Source organism: Oncorhynchus nerka, linkage group LG4 (assembly GCF_034236695.1).
Source record: "Oncorhynchus nerka isolate Pitt River linkage group LG4, Oner_Uvic_2.0, whole genome shotgun sequence".
Taxonomy (NCBI): Eukaryota; Metazoa; Chordata; class Actinopteri; order Salmoniformes; family Salmonidae; genus Oncorhynchus; species Oncorhynchus nerka.
This window is the reverse complement of record NC_088399.1, coordinates 60,007,561-60,029,252: the sequence shown is the minus strand read 5'-3', so window position 1 is coordinate 60,029,252 and position 21,692 is coordinate 60,007,561. Positions and strand designations below refer to the sequence as shown.

The following is a 21,692-nucleotide window of genomic DNA, read 5'->3' as shown; positions in this document are numbered from 1 at the left end:
CTCATAGTTCAATAAATTCCCTCAAAGCCTCAAGTCTCCTCTATTCTCCATGCATTAGGGCCCCTGCCCTGCTCTTTAGAATGTTGCGGTCATAACGTCTATGCCCTCTGAAATAGTTTGCAGTTGAAGCATGTCACCTCTTGTAAAGGACTAGCCATGCCTGTAATTACAATCCATATTTAACAATGACAGGCGATGTCAAGGGATTTCTATTTGAGGCAGACAACCAATAGCAGAGCACCCTGCTTGTGATGATAGGAAAGAGGCTAGGCAAACTGTGTTTCATAAAGCTAAAGGTTATACAGTGCTGCCTGTTGAAGGGTATAGAACTATCGCACTCCTAATGTAAAGAGTGTTATGTAAAACTCAGAAGTTTTACCAGAGTCCTTTCTCAGCTGATAGTGAGACCGAGGTAAGAGAAAATTCTGAAAGCAAGGTGACAAGGCGTCTGTTGTCCCAGTCGTTAATCCCAACATGTTTCAAGCTGACCACCATGGTCACTGTTCCCAAGAGCTCCAAGGTAACCTGACTAAATGACTATCGCCCTGTAGCACTCACATCTGTATTTATTAAAGTGCTTTGAAAGGCTGGTCATGACACACATTAACACCATCATCCCAGACACCCTGGACTCACTCCAATTTGCATCCCGCCCCAACAGATCCACAGATGACGCAATCTCAATTCATCTTCACACTGCCCTCTCCCACCTGGACATTAGGGGAAATAACTACGTGCAGTTGAAGTCAGAAGTTTACATACATCTTAGCCAAATACATTTAAACTCAGTTTTTCATTATTCCTGACATTTAATCCGAGTAAAAATTCCCCATTTTAGGTCAGTTAGGATCACCACTTTATTTTAAGAATGTGAAATTGCAGAATAAAAGTAGAGAGAATGATTTATTTCAGCTTTTATTTCTTTCATCACATTCCCAGTGGGTCAGATGTTTACATACACTCAATTAGTATTTGGTAGTGTTGCCTTTAAAATGTTTAACTTGGGTCAAACATTTCGAGTAGCCTTCCACAAGCTTCCCACAATAAGTGGGGTGAATTTTGGCCAATTCCTCCTGACAGAGCTGGTGTAACTGAGTTAGGTTTGTAGGTCTCCTTGCTCTCGCACGCTTTCTTTTTCAGTTCTGCCCACAAATGTTCTGTAGGATTGAGGTCAGGGCTTTGTGATGTCTACTCCAATACCTTGACTTTGTTGTCCTTAAGCCATTTTGCCACAATGTTGGAAGTATGCTTGGGGTCATTGTCCATTTGGAAGACACATTTGCGACCAAGCTGTAACTGATGTCTTGAGATGTTCCTTCAATATATCCACAATTTTCTTTCTTTGTGACGCCATCTATTTTGTGAAGTGCACCCGTCCCTCCTGCAGCAAAGCACCCCCAAAACATAATGCTGCCACCCCCGTGCTTCACGGTTGGAATTGTGTTCTTTGGCTTGCAAGCCTCTCCCTTTTTCCTCCAAACATAACGATGGTCATTATGACCCCCCAAAAATAGTTTAATCAGAACAGAGGACATTCCTCCAAAAAGTACGATCTTTACCCCCATGTGCAGTTGCAAATCGTAGTCTGCCTTTTTATGCCGGCTTTGGAGCAGTGAATTCTTCTTTGCTGAGCGGCCATTCAGGTTATGTCGATATAGGACTCATTTTATTGTGGATATAGATACTTTTGTGCCTGTTTCCTCCAGCATCTTCACAAGGTCCTTTGCCGTTGTTCTGGGATAGATTTTCACTTTTCACACCAAAGTACGTTCATCTCTAGGAGACAGAACGGGTCTCATTCCTGAGCCGCATGACAGCTGCGTGGTCCAATGGTGTTTATACTTGCATACTATTGTTTGTACAGATGAACATGGTACCTTCAGGTGTTTGGAAATTGCTCCCAATGATGAACCAGACTTGTGGAGGTCTACAATGTTCTTTTGAGGTCTTGGCTGATTTCTTTTGATTTCCCCATGATGTCAAGCAAAGAGGCACTGAGTTTGAAGGTAGGCCTTGAAATACATCCACAGGTACACCTCCAATTGACTCAAATTATGTCAATTAGCCTATCAGAAGCTTCTAAAGCCATGACATCATTTTCTGGAATTTTAAAGGCACAGTCAACTTAGTGTATGTAAACTTCTGACTCACTGGAATTGTGATACAGTGAATTATAAGTGAAATAATCTGTCTGTAAACAATTGTTGGAAAAATTACTTGTGTCATGCTCAAAGTAGAAGTCCTAACCAACTTGCCAAAACTATAGTTTGTTAACAAGAAATTTGTGGTTGAGTGGTTGCAAATTAGTTTTAATGACTCCAACCTAAGTGTATGTAAACTTCCGACTTCAACTGTATGTGAGAAGGCTGTTCATAGACTACAGCTCAGCGTTCCGGTGTATGTGACAATATTTATTTTTCTTCAAGCTCATCACCGAGCTCGGGACCCTGGGACTGAACACCTCCCTCTGCAATTGGATCCTGGCCGGCCCCAGCTGGTGAGGGTAAGCAACAACACCTCTGTCACACTGACCCCTCTACATGGGGTCCCCTCGGGATGTGTGCTTAGTCACCTCCCTGTTCAACCACGACTGAGTGGCCACGCACGATTCCAACACCATCATCAGGTTTGCTGACAACATGACGGTGGTAGGCCTGACTACCGATGGCGATTAGACAGCCTACAGAGAGGAGGTCAGAAATGTCCACATCAGTAAGGACTTAACATATTCCACAGACAGACACACGTTCGTGAACAGGGCATGACAGTGCCGCTTCACCTCAGGAGGCTGCAAAGAGATCTTGACTGGCTGCATCACCACTTGGTATGGCGATGCATCATTCTCGACCGCAAAGCACTACAGCGGGTGGTTCGGACAGCCCAGTAAATCACCAAGGCCCAGCTCCCTGCCATCCAGGACATCTATATCAGGCAGCAAGGAAGGCCTGAAAAATTGCCAAAGACTTCAGCCACCCAAGCCACAGACTGTTCACTCTGCTACGGTCCGGGCAAACGGTACCGGAGCATTGGCTCTCGGACCAACAGACTCCGAGATAGCTTCTACCCCCAAGCCATAAGACTGCTAAATAGCCATAAAACTGCTAAGTAGTTCATTAATTAGTCAAACAGACTATCTGCATTGATCCTGTCTTGCACTGGCTCTATGCACACTAACAATACTTTATACAGTGCTTTCTGAAAGAATTCACACCGTTTTTCCACGTTTTGTTGTGTTACAAAGTGCGATTAAAATGTAATTAAATGTCATTTTTTATGTTAAAGATCTACACAAAGTACTTGAATGTCAAAGTGAAAGATCAAGATGAGAAATAAAACACTTATCTTGATTCGATAAGTGTTTAACCCGTTGACTGAATACATGTTAGAATCACCTTTGGCAGTGATTCCAACTGTGAGTGTTTCTGGGTAAGTCTCTAAGAGCTTTGCACACCTGGATTGTACAATATTGGTCTATTCTTCTTTTGACAATTCCTCAAGCTCTGATAAATTGGTTGTTGATCATTACTAGACAACCACTGGGTGTATTGATACACCATCCAAAGTGTAATTAATAACTTCACCATGCTCAAAGGGATATTCAATGTCTGCTTTTTGATTTGTACCCATCCACCAATAGGTGCCCTACTCTGCCAGGCATTGGAAAACCTTTGTGTCTTTGTGGTTGAATCTGTGTTTGAAATTCACTGCTCGACTGAGGGACCTTACAGATAATTGTATGTGTGGGGAACAGAGATGAGGTAGTCATTCAAAAAATAATGTTAAACATTATTGCACACATACATAGTGAGTCCATTATACATTACATTTACATTTTACATTTAAGTCATTTAGCAGACGCTCTTATCCAGAGCGACTTACAAATTGGTGCTTTCACCTTATGACATCCAGTGGAACAGCCACTTTACAATAGTGCATCTAGGTCTTTTAAGGGGGGAGGGGAGAAGGATTACTTTATCCTATCCTAGGTATTCCTTAAAGAGGTGGGGTTTCAGGTGTCTCCGGAAGGTGGTGATTGACTCCGCTGTCCTGGAGTCAATCACCACCTTCCGGAGACACCTGAAACCCCACCTCTTTAAGGAATACCTAGGATAGGATAAAGTAATCCTTCTCACCCTCCCCCTTAAAAGACCTAGACTGTAACACAACAAAATGTGGAAAAAGGGGGTGTGAATAATTCCAGAAGGCATCTCAAATACCTCTTACCCCTGCACATTGATCTGGTGCTTGTACTCCCTGTATAAACCTGAATTGTTTTGTATTTTATTCATTTTGTGTTGCTGTTTTTATACATTTTTGGAAAACTGCATTGTTGCGAAGGGCTCGTAACAACCGTTTCACGGTAGTCTACACCCATTGTATTTGGCGGCTGGTGAGAAATGAAATGTAATTTGATTTGAGCGAGGATGGCAAATATACAGGCATATAACCTGATACAAAGATTGAATGCATGGTTACTTGTACGGTATAAACAATGTCTGCCATTCACAGCATGAGAATGTAACACAATTTAAACATAGTGCTCATTTATTAAGATTCAAACGGTAATTTACTGACATTCTATGCGTGATGTGATTCTAGGATTCATAAAGTAGGCCTACTAACACTGGACCCCATATAATATCACTCTACCGTTTAGGAGTGAATTATACCAGTAGGGGGAGACTTTGCATCGAAATGAACCATAGAAATGGACTGACCAGAAAATTCCTTGAAATGATCCTCTGCTATAGGGTTTCCCAAACTCGGTCCATGCCCTAGCACGACACAGCTGATTCAAATAACCAACTCATCATCAAGCTTTAATTATTTGAATCAGCTGTGTGGGGCTCGGGCAACAAAAAAAATATCTGTGCACCCAGGTGCCCCAGGACCGAGTTCAAGAAGACCTGCTTTATTGGACTATAGGGGCCCTCAGGAAAAACAGTTGGTAGCACAATTACAATGTCAAGCTGTCACAGTCATTTCAGTAAAGTAATACTTTGTTACAGGGAAATAATAGCTGATGATATGTCTGCAGTGATTTAATGGTTGTTTTTGCCTCTCCATTGGACAGAAGATGCAGATATTTGTAACCCACAAATTAAGATGATACATGTTATCGTTGACTAATGGCAACTGGACTTTTCTGGAAGATTTATGTAGGCTATTAAAAGGTATATCACGTCAAAGTGTATTACTTCAAATAAATGTAGATGCAAGCAACAGGACAGTTGATTTGATGGCAGTCCGTTGATACTGTATGATGTACAGAGAGGCGAAGCTCTTGGCTTGAACAATGCTCCCATATGGTCGGAGTTACTGTCAATCATTGGACGAGCTCTCCCTCATATGACCTGTCTTTTCTTGCCGACTCTCTCTGCATACAGCAATGCGGTTGAGTTTGTGTAACGTGTGACATGGCCGAATCTTAGCGCGTTATAGCGGAACATCTGACTTGCGTTTCTACTATACTCAAGTGAATACGGGGTATAATTAAGTCCGGATTCAACTGTGAAACATCCAAGTCAAGTGTCCTACGCAGCAATTTGACTCGAACTACATTTTTTTTGTACGAAAAAGTGCGTGGAGGAATAACAAAACGCAACACGTATCCGGTGGGATTCCATTCTAGAGTAGAGAAACGCGAGGGTGCAAAGGGGAGAGGGGGTTAGTCACAAACAGAAAAGGAAAGGGAGAGAAGGAGAAAGATTTTGTATGTTTTTGCCGTATCGACACATTTTATTGAAGGAATAATGAGGAACATTTGGATAATTTTGACCCTCGGCATAACAGCCTTTCTCTCGGGGGAAAAGGTAAGTTTTAAAAGCGAACCATGTCGATTTGTTTGAGGGGGTAGCTGGGAAAGCGAACAACTTCGAATCTTTGACGACTCTTTCTTGATTGTTGCATTGTAACGTTAGAGTACTCGGAGCAATTGTAAATGTAGCCTATTCTTGTCCTGAATTTGACACGTTGTAGCCTATCATATTATAACTTAAGAGCAATGTCAATTCAGTTTCGGCCAGAGGTATTTTTTTTAAACTATAGTCAATATTATTTTTAATTTGTTTTTTTGGTCTGGGAACCATAACGTTACTGTACTTTCACGTCAAGTTTGTCGATGTTGACAATGTTTCAGCGTTCAGAGTTTGCTTTGAACAGATACACATTGTTTTTAGAGTTTTAGATTAATGTCAGTACTTAGTATTTTATCTCCTAAACTATCATTTCGATGTACGTGGCAGGTTGCTGGTCAAAAATAGAGGAACCCTTTCTGTATGGAAATGTCAACTAGCATAGTTTTACAAATCAGTGCTTATAAGCTATCTGTTATCATTTGGTCTTTGGTGGGTAATAAAACCCACACTGGTTCCATTTATGCGGCTTTTGTCGTTAACCTACGAATTGGCCATTAATTGTATCTTATTGTGAAATGCAAATAAACACTTTTGCTGCATGTAGCCTATCCAAATTGCCTAGCCTATTCATAGCCATGGGAAGTAGGGGTGCGGATGGTTCTGCAGCACCCCCTGAAAATAAGATGTGTGTGTGTGTGTGTGTATATATATATATATATATATATACAGTACCATTCAAAAGTTTGGATACAACAACTCCTTGCAAGGTTCTTCTTTATTTGTACTATTTTCTACAGAATAATAACACATGGAATCATTTAGTAACCAGAAAAGTGTTAAAAAAATCCAAATACATTGTTTGAGATTCTTCAAAGTACCCTCCCTTTGCCTTGACAGCTTTGCACTCTTGGCATTCTCTCAACCAGCTTCATGAGGTAGTCAATTAATAGGTGTTAAAAGTTAATTTGTGGAATTTGTGTTGTGACAAGGTAGGGGTGGTATACAGAAGATAGCCCTATTTGGTAAAAGACAAAGTCCATATTATGAACAGAACAGCTCAAATAAGCAAAGAGAAACAACAGTCCATCGTTACTTTAAGACATGGTCAGTCAACACAGAACATTTCAAGAACATGGAAAATTTCTTCAAGTGCAGTTGCAAAATCCATCAAGCACTATGATGAAACTGGCTCTCATGAGGACCTCCACTGGAAAGGAAGACTCAGTTACCTCTGCTGCAGAGGATAAGTTCCTTAGAGTTACCAGCCTCAGAAATCGCAGCCCAAATAAATGCTTCACAGAATTCAAGTAACCGACACATTTCAACATCAACTGTTCAGAGGAGACTGTGAATCAAGCCTTCATGGTGAAATTGCTGCAAAGAAACCACTACTAAAGGACACCAATAAAAAAGAAGAGACTTGCTTGGGTCAAGAAACACAAGCAATGGACATTAGACTGGTGAAAATCTGTCCTTTGGTCTGATGAATTTGAGATATTTGGTTCCAACCGCCATGTCTTTGTGAGATGCAGAGTAGGTGAACGGATGATCTCTGCATGTGTGGTTCCCACCATGAAGCATGGAGGAGGAGGTGTGATGGGGGGGGTGCTTTGCTGGTGACAATGTCAATGATTTATTTAGAATTCAAGGCACACAAGCATGGCTACCACAGCATTCTACAGCGATACACCATCACATCTGGTTTGCGCTTAGTGGGACTATCATTTGTTTTTCAACAGGGCAATGACCCAACACACCTCCAGGCTTTGTAAGGGCTATTTGACCAATAAGGAGAGTGTTGGAGTGCCGCATCAGATGACTTTGCTTCCACAATCACACAATCTCAACCCAATTGAAATGGTTTGGGGTGAGCTGGACCGTAGAGTGAAGGAAAAGCAGCCAAAAAGTGCTCAGCATATGTGGGAACTCCTTCAAGACTGTTGGAAAAGAATTCCATGTGAAGCTGGTTGAGAGAATGCCAAGAGTGTGCAAAGCTGTCATCAAGGCAAAGGGTGGTTACATTGAAGAATCTTTAAATATGTAGATTTCATAGATTGGAGTTCTTCACTCTTTTTCTGCAATTTAGAAAATAGTGAAAGTAAAGAAAAACCTTTGAATCAGTAGGTGTGTCCAAACTTTTGACTGGTACTATATATATATATACATACAAATGGGGGGGGGTAATTTTTTCATGAAAGTATTGGAAAGTAGTGCACCTTTTCTGTCACTTTTAGAAAGCAGAGGGCAGAGAGAGTGACATTTGCTTTGCCTGTCAGCTGTTTAGGCATTGCACTGATTGCTTTGAATTTGGTTTTGGCATTTGAACTTGGCCTTGTAAGCCCTGTTGTAATCTTATAGCCAGGGGTTGATTTACTTGGGAGGTGGGGAGCCCTCCTTTTTGGTGACCATTCGAAAGCAAAAGCTGTTTTATTTCTATTACAATACAGGATGTGATAGCTGTAAGCCTAATTGTTATTTTTTATTTAGTCTCCCAGTAGACTAGTGCAATTTTGGTTTAGTGTAGGTCTATTGGTATGAAAATAAACAACTGAACAATTTTCTATTTAGAGCATTTCCCCAAAATACATGTCATGTTTTTGGCATCAAAGACAATAACAATTGTAGGCTATAACACATTTGCATTGTCATGCATTGACAGAATGATAATTGAGATAACCTTAATGATTACCTAGTTGGGCTAACTTTTTAACTTCTTGCTGTATGCCAACATTATCATCATCCTCTTCCTGCATCCAAACCTGCATCCCTTCCTGTAGCCTACCTGCATCCCTACCTGTAGCCTACCTGTAGTCCACCTGCATCCCTACCTGTAGTCCACCTGCATCCCTACCTGTAGTCCACCTGCATCCCTACCTGTAACCTACCTGCATCCCTACCTGTAGCCTACCTGCAGCCCTACCTGTAGCCAACCTGCATCCCTACCTGTAGTCCACCTGCATCCCTACCTGTAGCCTACCTGCATCCCTACCTGTAGCCTACCTGCATCCCTACCTGTAACCTACCTGCATCCCTACCTGTAGCCTACCTGCATCCCTACCTGCAGCCCTACCTGTAGTCCACCTGCATCCCTACCTGTAACCTACCTGCATCCCTACCTGTAGCCTACCTGCATCACTACCTGTAGCCAACCTGCATCCCTACCTGTAGTCCACCTGCATCCCTACCTGTAGTCCACCTGCATCCCTACCTGTAGTCAACCTGCATCCCTACCTGTAGTCCACCTGCATCCCTACCTGTAGCCAAACTGCATCCCTACCTGTAGCCAAACTGCATCCCTACCTGTAGTCCACCTGCATCCCTACCTGTAGTCCACCTGCATCCCTACCTGTAGCCAAACTGCATCCCTACCTGTAGTCCACCTGCATCCCTACCTGTAGTCCACCTGCATCCCTACCTGTAGCCAACCTGCATCCCTACCTGTAGTCCACCTGCATCCCTACCTGTAGCCAAACTGCATCCCTACCTGTAGCCTACCTGCAGCCCTACCTGCAGCCCTACCTGTAGCCAACCTGCATCCCTACCTGTAGTCCACCTGCATCCCTACCTGTAGCCAAACTGCATCCCTACCTGTAATCTACCTGTTTCTGGTGTAATACATTTCTACCTCACACTATATCAGTCTTCCTTGTCCATCTTCCTGAATTAAAACATGTGATATTCTAACAAATCAATCTTGTTGGCAAATCATAAAATATTACAAAGTTATTTAGATATAGTGTGGATGTAGGGCTGTTTTTTGTGTGTGTATATAATGAGCACCCAGATGCTGCGTAGGAAAACACAATATCAGACAGAGACAAGCTGGCCCGATGAAACATTTCCAATGTTGGCTACTAGGTTGCTCAAAAATGTTTCAATATTCTCAGTGCAGCCTCATTCGTTGATGCAATGCTTCAATATTCGCAGGATGTTTCCCTTACCTGGTGAATAATGCAGACAGGCAAATACAAAAAATGAGCTGGGTGCACACATAAGGAACACTTTTGGTGGGTAGCGCACGAAACAATGACATTGTCATAGTACACTGCATGCACCGTTCCACGAGGGTGACTTCATATAGCCTATAGCACGGGGTCTGCATCCTTTTTCATAGGAGTGGCAATTTACAATTGATCCTACAATTTCTAAAGGTCTGCGTGCCAGTTATGATTTTCAGATAAGCATTGTAGGCTACTCAACTGTGCCCAGAAAATGTCTAATTGCCCACAAACTGAATAGCCTAATTCCAGCTGCCTACTAGACAGAGGCGCTGTTCATTCAGCGACACTCCACGGAGCTCCACTACGCCTGCCTGTACCGAGGCGTTGTCGATTCAGCGTTGCTGAATCACGGGTGCGTCCTTAATGTGTCGATTCCTTGGTCGAGTTTCTTTGTCTTTATGCGTCCTGGTCTATTGAAAGCCTAAGTAATACCTTCGACGTATATGCCTTTTTATTTCAATGCATCTGGCATAGTTTTCATTTTGCCGTCAGCTGTTTTTCGCTCTGGTTACCTTCACATTGATGTCGGCATTTGAAGTGGGCCTTGCCAGTGTGTGTTATGCATCTGTTTCATGTTGCACGGTATATGTATGCACTGTTCCATAAGTAGGCTAAATGAGTAAATGTAGCCTGTGTATGACGAGGTTGAGTCGTACATTGTAGACAACATTCCACAGACCCTTTAAACCTAATATAAACATAATATTGTGGTGAAAATGACCGGGGGGCGTTTTTGTTTTTGTTTTTGCTGTTCTCCAAATAGGATTTTTTAGTGTTTTAAAAATGTATAGAAGTACAGTAAATGAGCTTCAACTGGTGGGTGTATTTCGACACACCCAACCTTGCCATACAATAGGCTAAGCTGAACTGCCCACCGCCCACCCCCAAAACTACTGACCCGCGGCTATGGACCTTGTTCATAAACTTAACCGGGAAAGTAACCTAGCTATAGTCCTATCCCTATGCTATGTTGCGTTGCTCCGCTCGGTTTACTGCTTGGTTATCAGAGTCAGACATAACTCCAGGCAACAAGATACTGTGATGTTTACATTCACTTTAGTGAGGGCTGAATACGTTGTTTGACTTATTTCCATTACAGGATGTACCCCCCCAGTGTTTCCTAAAAGGCTCAGACGTTTCTGTCTCCATCTACACGGGCCTCACCCGAGTCACTATGCTATTGGCTCTGGTGGACCTCTCACTAAGGGGCCAAACGCCAGGCCACTGGTACTTTTCAGCTTTCGTTTACATAACAATGGCTAATTGTGAACTTTAACACTTTCAGAAAGCAACTGTTTTGATTATGCAGAGGTTGATTCTGCTCTTCACAGGTCCTCACTGTCACCATTAGCTATGAAAACAATTTCCCTACATAAAGGTGTATACACTCGTGTAACACTGGTGTTAGTCGAAAAGCAGCATTATTGTCCAACCTATTAGAAATATGTATAGTATATGCTTTATCATTTAAAGTCCAAACTTACTATTATGCGATTATGTTGTTTCTATATCATCATGTTTAGTCATTCAATTGGGGCACACTGTTTATCCCATACATTGGCTAAAATGCCAGCATGGATATCAGTGAGCATTTGTGTCTTTCATGTAGTTGGTGCTGTAACTGAACTCTTATTCCAAGTGTCCCGCTGTTTTCTCTGTGGCTTTACAGACTTGTCACTGGGTTCCGCTCCTCTATGAATGGTTGTCCAATTAGCTGATTCAGACATCAGTGTTTTTAATGAGTCACAGTTTGGCATGAGGTCACTTCCAGACTGCACGTTCTTTAATAGACGAGCCTTAACCTGAAGCCCTTATGTCTGCTTGACTCAAAGGTGTCACTCCCTTGGATGTGATTGGGGAGAAGTCTCACTCTATTGGAAATGATTGGGGAGAAGCTCAAAGCTCACAAAAAAATACAAGTGGTCATGTTACTGTGCATTTTTGTTGTTTCAAACAATGTTGTGATCGGGCAATTGTGAAAGGAGCCTCCCAACTTGTCATTTTCTTTGACCTTTTGGGTTGCATGTAGCCTACCCAGTTATGATCCATGGTTGTGTGGGCATGACAACTACAGGCCCAACCTCTCACACTGTAATGAACATGAGGGGAGACAGAGAGCTGGTTTCAAGCGCAGGGCGCAGCAGGTGTTTATCGCAAAGGACCACATGAGGAGACATGTCGCTGGATCCAGGAGGGGCAGGCTGAAGGTCATACACAGGGGTCCAAAATGGCAACAGCACAGGCAGGGAACAGGCTAGTAACGTAGTCCGGGAGATCAGACAATAGGTAGATAGGCTAAAGTACAGGCAGGGAATCGGCAAAAGGCGTCGTTAGTTTTTGCCTGCCTCACTATCATAAACGGGAGGAGTAAATTACGGGAAAACACAGAGCTCCGAAAGACGTGTGTCACAAAACAAACAATAACTCCGTGATGGGGTGCAAAGAACTGAACTAAATAGTGTGTGATAATGACATACAGGTGTGTGAACAGGTGATTAGAATTCAGGTGATTGGGATCTGGAGAGTGAGCTGCGTTCAGGGGGATCTAGGTGTTTGAGGGTGTGAGTTGGAAGCAGACGTTACACACACATTAATTTCTATAGAACCATGTATGGTTGACTATCATAACCCCCCTCCCCTATCAATCTATCACTTCTCTCTCTATCTGTATTTCCCTTCTTGCAGTGAGGGGCGTAGATATCCGCCTCAATGAAACTCGTCAAGTGGCATTGATTCTCAATGTTGACATGGCAATCAAGTGGTTTGGCTGATAACCACCAGAAAAATCTATGTGTTAATTAGAAGGTTGACGTTTATTATCATGAATCTTGCCCTGGACGTAGAACTTAGAGATTTCCGCTAGATGTGCCGGCTGGCTATAAGTGACCGACCGGCTTGCTACAGTCTTATGTAGTAAAATTTGAAATGCTATTTCTGAAAAAACTAGAGACTCAGAGGTAGAAAATGTTATATCATACCTTAGGTAAGTAATTCTACTTTGAATGTTGATTAACTTGTAACCCCACTTTTGAGAAAATGGCCCTTGAATGTTTTGTTACACCTACTAGAGAGCTCTTTGTCTACATCCATTCAGCATCGTTGACACCCTCTTAAGCCTTGGCCCCACCCCATCTCTTTAAGGATTCACATGTGAGGCCATGTGCTAAACAGAATGAGTACAGTAGTGTACTAAACAATCAAATATTTCAAGACTAAAGGCTTGTTTATGGTACGTCTATTGACATGTCTCTAGACAGTTGTCACACTGACATCATGAATATTCAATTGTTTTATATATATATTTTTTAAATTACTTTTTACCCCAATTTCGTGCTATCCAATTGGTAGCTACAGTCTTGTCCCGTCGGTGCAACCAAAGCACGACCCTGCCAAGCTGCACTGCTACTTGATACACTGTTTGCTTAACCCCGAAGCCAGCCGCGCCAATGTGTCGGAGGAAACATCATCCAAATGGCGACCGTGTCAGCTTGCATGCACCCGACCCGCCACAGCAGTCGCTAGAGCGCAATGGGACAAGGCCATCTCGGCTGGCCAAACCCTCCCCTAATCCAGACTACGCTGGGCCAATTGTGCACTGCCTAATGGGTCACCCGGTCGGGGACGGCTGTGACACAGCCCGGGATAGAGCCCGGATCTGTAGTGACGCCTCGAGCACTGCGATGATGTTCCTTAGACCTCTGCGCCACTCGGGAGGCCCTTTGAACATTCTATTCTCGTCCGACATCAAACTTGTTGTCATTATGAAAAAGTATTAACACAAAAAAATGTATTTAGTATATGTCAAAAACATGCACAGGTGTAAAAGGTACAGTGAAATGGTTACTTGTATAGTGGCTAGCTAGCTAAACAATTAACCAAAATTCCAACTCATAATGCATGAATCTCCAGGTAGCTAAATCTAACCAACTAGGTTCAAGCTATAACTAAGCAATGCAAATGGCTCTGCTATACGAATAATATTTCTACACAGATCATACACATAACGTTAGCTAACGAGCCAGCCAGCTAATATTAGCTAGCTAGCTAACAGTACTCTTTAACTTGCAATGAAAACTACTTTTTGACAAATTGTAGTGAGCTAGACTCTCTTACCTGTATACATGGATGAACACTTTTCCCTCTCTGTCACGGATGCCATAGTTGCCCTTAGTTTGAAGATGTAATCCGAAGACAGGTGTTTTATACAACATCCTTCTGTGTGTTCTCTTATGACTCCCTCCACATAATTGCAGTCAAATGCCACAATTTTCTCCTTAGCGATCAAACTCTGCTTCCACCGGACATTCCGCTGATTTCAAAACTCGGTCCTCCAGAAAGTGGAGAGGATTAGTAACACTTTTGCAGTTCTTCGTGATCTCTTTCAGAAAAGCTGCGTTAGAAAGGATTACCTACACATACTGAGCAGCTCATGTTATATGGCAGACCAATCCAAACTCATCTCTCGGCATGTCCAGCCCATCAATTATCTCAGCCAATCATGGTTAACGGGAAGGTTCCTGTATTTTTTCCGTAGCTAAACCAACTAGGCTCATAATTTGACAATTGAGATCGTATTTACAAATGGCATACACGTTTGTTATTAAAGCACATGAACGTTCACATGTTCCAGAAGGCATTTCTTCCAAAAAACATATTTAGATAAACTATTTACTTTCAAATGGCTCTCCTGTGAAGTAGTGACATACACCTAGTTTCTTGAAACGAGTCAGATATCGTAAAAAAAATCATGAAAACCAAAATGAGCTTTTTGGTCTAAATGTAAGGTTAGTGTTAGGCTTTAGGGTTAGCAGTGTGGTTAAGGTTTAGGGTTAGGTTTCAAATAAGGTTTTATGACTTTATGACTGTGCCAGCTAGTGGCCACTCTGGAGAGCTGCCTCCAGGGCAAGATTCCCTTCCCACCACCCTTTTCAGTGTATTGCGCACTACTTTTTAGTTACACTGAAATGTATGATCCAACAATCGATTGCATGCTATTATCTCATGTTGATGTTTTGAAATGTATTTAGACTTTATTCACTCCATATCGCGGATGTTCAGCATTGCAGCGTGATAGAAATTTAAAGGCAATGTTCCCGCGTTAGCGGTAAACGCTGCATGTGTCGGCTCAATCAGAAATGACCTTTTACATTTCTATCTTTCAATCTGCAACGCTTCAGCGATACAGATTAAGTAGAGCCCTTAGTGTCATGCAATGCAGGACCTCAAAGGAATAACTCCGAAATGGCCTTGGCATCTTGGGACACTCACGGACAATGAGTGGGGAACCACTGAAATTCCATTCTATACACTTAGAGGGACTTTGCTTCCAACAAAATAGGTGATTGTTTACAAACTGTATATCATGAAGCATTACACATCTATAAGCACACCATAAATGCATGAATACTTATATTAAGTTGTAATAATGCTATGTAGCTGTAAAGAAATGCTTATGAATGTGTATTGTGTGCTTTATTATCCCGTGCCCTTAAATAACACGAAATCAAGGGGGTCAGGGGAGATGTACTACACAGCACATCAGAGCTTCATTTGTTGGGCGTTTTTTTTTTTTTTTTGTTCACTGATTTAAGTAATGTTGTGCCTGAGTAGCACAAGCTGCTAGCTGACCGCTGCATCACCCCACACCCCTGACAGCTCATCACCTGAGGCTCTTTGGCTTCGGCATAAAGAAGAGGGTAACAACATCGATACACAAACTGCATTCGCTAGCAGGCTCAGACCCACAGATGCCAGGCCTTTTTTTATTTCCTAGTTATACACATTTTGAACAACTTTATCGATATTCCTGTAGATTCTTGCGACTTAAAAAAAAAAATGTTAACCGGAATATTTGTACACCCTGCTATTGTGCAATTTTAGAACCAGGCTCTTTTAAGGTGAGTAGAGGAGGGCTTTATCCATCCTTTTTATAAAAGTAAGCTATTTAAGAAGAGCATCATCTCTAATTTAAGGCATGATAAATAAATAAAATGTGTGTCTGCAGTGGACAAATATTCACTTTCCTTAGCCTCCCATCCCATCTTGAACATTCTAGTCTTTATCTGGGAGCAAGCCTTTTAGGTACATACAGCCACATAGAAACCAGGGCTAAGTTTGTGGACTGTGTTTTTATAAACCTACCACAAATCAAATCAACGTTTATTGGTCGCGTACACAGTTTAGCAGATGTTGTAGCGGGTGCAGCTAAATGCTTATGTTACTAGCTCCTAACAAGGCAGTAAAATGTCAACAAGTACACAAATAATAATAATAATTTTTTTTACAAGAAATATTGAAATATCGGAACGAATTTTATTCACCTAAATAGCACTAACTGTAATACTATACTAACTGTAATATTGGAATACTAGATTGCATATCTTTACATATATACACCATATCAATTTACACAATATATACTAAGAATGATATGTACAGCAGTAGATACAGTATTTTCGAAGAATCCAGGAAATAAATCAATATGTGGTGTGTGTAAGCAGTGTAACTAAAATGCAATATACTGTAGTAATAATAGAATACAGTATTTAATTACACACTACAAAACCCCATGGCAAAATGGATAGAATTGCAGGAATTTAGCTTCCAGACCAGAGGCTGGAATATACATATGTATGTGAATGGTGTGTATGGACTGTATGTGAATAGAAAAGGTGTGTACAGCAGTGGTTATATAAGATGAGCCATGACTAGAATATACTATATACATGTGAAGTGGGTAAAAAAGTATGTCAACATTATTAAAGTGACCAGTGGGAATAGTCATGTCTTGCTGTGTGCAGAATCTACTTCATGCCCCTTCCGGGGGTGTATTCATTTGCTCCCTATCTGACAAACATTATGTAATCTCTAATGGATTCTACAGGCCGAGGCTCCTTGGGCCTCTGAAGGAAGGCGTCCATCCCTTGTGCTCTTGCTTCGTCATCAGCCACGCAGCCCTGATTTGTCGACAGAACCCCGAAGCTAAGATTCTGCTTGTCATTACCGCTGTCTATTTGAGTTCCGCTGAGAACCAGTTGCATGAATATTCCCTTTAAGACAGCTGAAAAGAATGAAGAAGAACAGAGCGATGCAGCAACACACTCTGCTTTGTGGACACTCAAGAAGCGAGTGTTTTGTGTCAGCGTCGCGAACATCTGCAGGACGTATGTGTGTTTGTTTGAAAGGAACAGCGTCTCCCCCTCACGCCTCTTGACTGGTTGGAAGGGATTCTTTCATGAGGCTGAGGTTGTGTGTTTCCAAAAGACAGTCAGTCCAGCCTTCTAGGAATGGGGAAAACACATTGGGGAGAGGCAGCACACGGACAGTGGTTTCACTTTGGCGCCTTCCACCATGCATATGTGGCAGGGGCAGTAAGGAGCCACAATTTGACAAACTAGTGACCCCTCATCTTTCTCAACATGGATGTCAAGTTTTTGTTGAAAACAGTAACTCATAGCAGCTTTTGTTTATAAAGCAGTCTCTCCGCGCTCTCTTGATTAGCATAGCAAATGGAACGTTCCTTCAGCGGATTGCGGTGGAGGTTCTGTGGTTGCGACGAAGAATTTACTACCCTGCATGCAGCCTGGTGACACTCTTTCATGGAAGAGAACAGTGTGAATTTGGTTTCCCTTTTGGCAAACAAATCTCCCTCTATCTGGTGCTTTACTGCGGGGGAACGCGTGAGTCCGTCTGACTTGGGGGGGGGGGGGGGCGGCACTGGATTGGGCTAGTTAGGACAGTAATGAGAGTTAAGTGTTTGGCTTAAGCACAGCATCACAGATCTGCCTGATACTATCCCCAAAGAAATCTGGGTTGCCAAGAGTAATAACGGCAATATTGTGTAAAAAAAAAGCTATTTAGACCCAGGGCTTTATTCACTCCATATCGCGGATGTTCAGCATTGCAGCGTGATTGCCTTTAAATTTAAATGTTCCCGCGTTAGCGGTAAACGCTGCATGTGTCGGCTCAATCAGAAATGACCTTTTACATTTCTATCTTTCAATCTGCAACGCTTCAGCAATACAGATTAAATAGAGCCCTTACTGTCATCCAATGCACTAGATACTTCACTGCAAGTAGTGAAATCTGAGCAAGCCTTAAGGTCCTCTTAAGGCCTTAAGGCTTGAGAGGATCTGCAGGGAACTCCCCAAATACAAATTTGCCAAGCTTGTAGCGTCATACCCAAGAAGACTCAAGGCTTCCAAAGGTGTTTCAACAAAGTACTGAGTAAAGGGTCTGAATACTTATGGCAATAAGATATTTCAGTTTATTTTTAATGTGCAAACATTTCTAAAACATTTTTTTGCTTTGTCATTATGGGGTATTGTGTGTGTAGATTTAGTTTTTTTTTTTTCCCATCCATTTTTGAATAAGGCCATAAAGTAACAAAATGTGTGAAAAGTCGAGGGGTCCGAATACTTAACAAATGCACTCTGTGATTGTGTAAAATTGTGTTTTTACTGTTGCCACATTTAAAGGAAGGACATCTCCTTGGTTTTCCAGGTTCAGTAAAGAGGAATACATCTGGGTGGACATTCTTTAATCTGGACCTCCTTTCACACTCAAATCATATTTTAGGTGCCACGGAATTACTCTCAAGTGAATTCAGTCACAACTGAAACTATGAACAACACTCTCCAACTCCTTGCTCAGACTTGGGCACATGCAAGCCACACCAGAATTCAGAATTTACAGAGATCTTTGTTGGTTCACAGTTTCATAGTTTGTGGTCAAGCTTGTTGGTCTGCCGTTTGTATATCTCCTGCCTGCTAAATCAAACGTTGCTTGGAGGCCTCTCCTTGTCCCTTTTTGGCTCTGTTCTGCTGTATAGACAAGGATCTGAGTGGGAATGTGCTCCATCTGTGGGGTGTTATCCAAAGAATGGGGGATATATGAAGGCATGACGTCAGTTTAACTTTTTCCATCTCTCTCCCAAGATTGCTCTGGAAAACGACACGGTGCATTTAACACATCTGTGCTCACTCATATTTACGAGCCCGTTTTATCAGTTCTTAAAAGCTCCTAATTGAAACCTGTACTGTGCTCCACGAAGCAGAAGAATGTACTTTAATGTCTGGTGTTTCCATTATTTTTCCATGGCTTGATTCTATGCAACACTGAATCAGCTGCCGGGTGTACATCTTGCACTCTAATCAGGGTGTGTTAGGGACCACAAATTATACCTTATAATCTCGTAATGTTTTCATGAGAAATCTCCCAGATTCCAGAGGCATTTGAGGATCTTCCGTAATGAAATGGATAGAAATTTGTTAGGGGCTTTCAAAATAACACCTCTCATTTGAATGCTGTGGTCATGTGTAAAACCTTTCTCTTTTATTCAATGGTACTGCATTTAAAGTCCCTGATGGCGCACTCATGAATATTCAGCAGAGTAGTGGTTGTCATAAGAACAGTTTTATAAAAACAGGAAGTACTTTAGTTCTCTGTCGAGTTACACCGTACCGTAGGGAAATCCTTTTCAAACCAATAATTGCTCTCTAAGGCACAGCTATTTAAAAAAAAAAACTATTTTGCTCTCCTTCTAGCATGTAGGGAAATTGCCTCCAATTCAGATTCGGTTCACTTGTACAAAGACATTTTCACCTTTTGTGTTTTGTAAAATAGCTACATTATTATCCTTAATCCTAGCCGTGTTTAGAATACAGCTTCCTGCGTCTTCTAATTTGGATCCAGAAGACAACCATGATGTCATGATTGAGAGGAACTAGAAGCACAAGCCTTTCGCTACACTCGCATTAACATCTGCTAACCATGTGTATGTGACAAATAACGATTTGATTTGAAGACTCTTTTAATAAATATTCTATAGTTTGGTTCTCCAGGGCAGCGGTGGCAGGCACACTGTCCAAAGCCCTAAACCCTGACAACACATCATCAAACAAAGACCGACAACGCGTCATCCAGCAAAGGGCAAACCAACAGTCATCAATGGCATGGGATAAACATAGTACAGGTCAGATGTAAAGCCTGGCCAGACGAGACCGAAAGAGATTCGGTGGATCTTTTAATTAGCGCAGGTCAAAATGGACCTCGACCAAGTCTTTGGCGTGCTCACACGCATTAATGCACCGGTCCTGCGAGCCCGTTAATCTTTACTAATGCATTCTGTTAACACCCATATATGTGCTAAACACCAACTGTAAACCTGGCGCCGCCAGATAGCCATGTCCAGTGTCCCGTAGCGCTCCCATAACAGAGAGAAACAACGAGGGCACTCTTATTCAACAGGGGAGGAGGCTTTAGAGAACCGTGTCGGATGGAATCCATTTTGATTTGAAATGCAAATGCCACTGACACGCTCATTTCTCGCTGTCCTTTTGAGGCGACTGCACAGTCCTAATGGGAGGAACATTTCAAGGAGAGCCTCCAAACAAACAAGAGTCGAATGGGTGGCGTTCCACAGTCGGGTGAATTTTGCCCCCCCATGACGTCATGTGAAAGTGCTTTTCCAAATCTGTCACCTTTTGATAGTGTGTGTATATCATATCTCTGATATCTGCTCCCCGTTTTCTTTTCCTATCCCTGATTTCGGTGAGACTGGGCCAAGGTCATTGCTATTTGAATCTGGGCATTTTCATGCTATGCGTAAACTTGTTAGCCTGGCGTAACGGAGGAGGGAGGCTTGATGACTTTGATGATGATAATTTGTTTAAATCAAGTGATTCAGTGGCTGGCTGGAATGAGGGCCGACTGCCCTGACTCCAGACCCAGGATGTCCTGCAGAGACAGTTGAAGCATCATGGCTGTCTCCAATAATTAATCCTCAGTGCCAAAGCTTGGTAAAATACCAGACCTGATCTACCATACCAGCCAGTGCCTGGACTTAGATATTAGGTACAAAGTTTTCAGAACTTGTGTGGGGTATAGTAGCATCTCCCCTTTTAGTGAGGTGTACCACCACAATCTCTGCTGTCCAGCTTTAAGGCGCTATACGTCTCTTCTGTTCCTGCTTAGAGGTCCGCCCTTCATAGAGTTCCCGGGTACCTGCTACTGAGACCTATTCAAAGGCTCTGAAGTTGCGTCTTGAAGTTTCCGGTAACCAATGAAAACACTGGCTAGGTGTTCTCTGGGACCAATCGGAATGCTTCTTCTACCTGATCCTAAGCATCTTCTGCCCATCCATATGGAGGCAGTGAGACAGATGGTGGAGCACAGGCTGGGCTTGTGTTGTTTCAGGAACTCGGGGAAAGCTAGGCGGCAGATTTCATAACTGCACATTCTTCAGGAATTACAGCAGAGGGATAGAATTGGGCTGCGTAGATTTGGCAGATACGTTAAAGCTGTTTTTAGCTTCACAGTTTTGTCAGCGATCACAATTGCTCGTTCCTGACGGAGGACAAAACGGTACATTTAGGAGATTCTGGCCGTGTGTGTGTGCCTCTTGGTCGAAAGTGTGTTTTCTGTGTTGATAAAGTTGGCTTCTCCAAGGGTCCAGAGGGGGGAAGATGCTCCTTCTGCCACACAATCATTAATGATGGAGAAAGCAGCCAAGACGTGGTACTGGTAAAGGACCTATTTCTGTTTCCACGGAATGGAATATGAATTGCCTCCTCTTTCTCAAATATGAGCTCAGGGCTAGAGCGCTGCTTGGAACAGTCAGACAAAAGCTCCATAGAAACCAAGCAAACCCGCTTTTTGTAAAAGCCCTGATATTTATATTCAGAGGGTAGCTTATATGCCTATGGGTTTTGTGACTTCATAACTTTATTGCGCGGAATACAGAAAACAGAGACCGGACAATCCTGGTCTGTTACAGCTGTTTTACAAAAGTTGTCTACATAATGTGCTGGAGATGATATTGTCCAGAACCGTG

At 42.4% G+C, this 21,692-nt stretch overlaps 1 protein-coding gene across 5 annotated transcripts in view; it reads left to right on the top strand.

Moving 5' to 3' along the window:
• LOC115128296 (protein phosphatase 1 regulatory subunit 36) overlaps positions 1–21,692 on the top strand; it is a 47,837-nt gene that overhangs the window by 14,640 nt on the left and 11,505 nt on the right. Inside the window, exon 14 of one of the 5 annotated variants that reach the window (XM_029658016.2) lies at positions 2,427–3,938. The exons of the other annotated variants lie outside the window; for them this stretch is intronic. The gene's annotated coding sequence lies outside the window, so the exon portion shown is untranslated. Of the gene's footprint in view, positions 1–2,426; positions 3,939–21,692 lie in introns of those variants that run through there. 5 annotated transcript variants of the gene reach the window in all.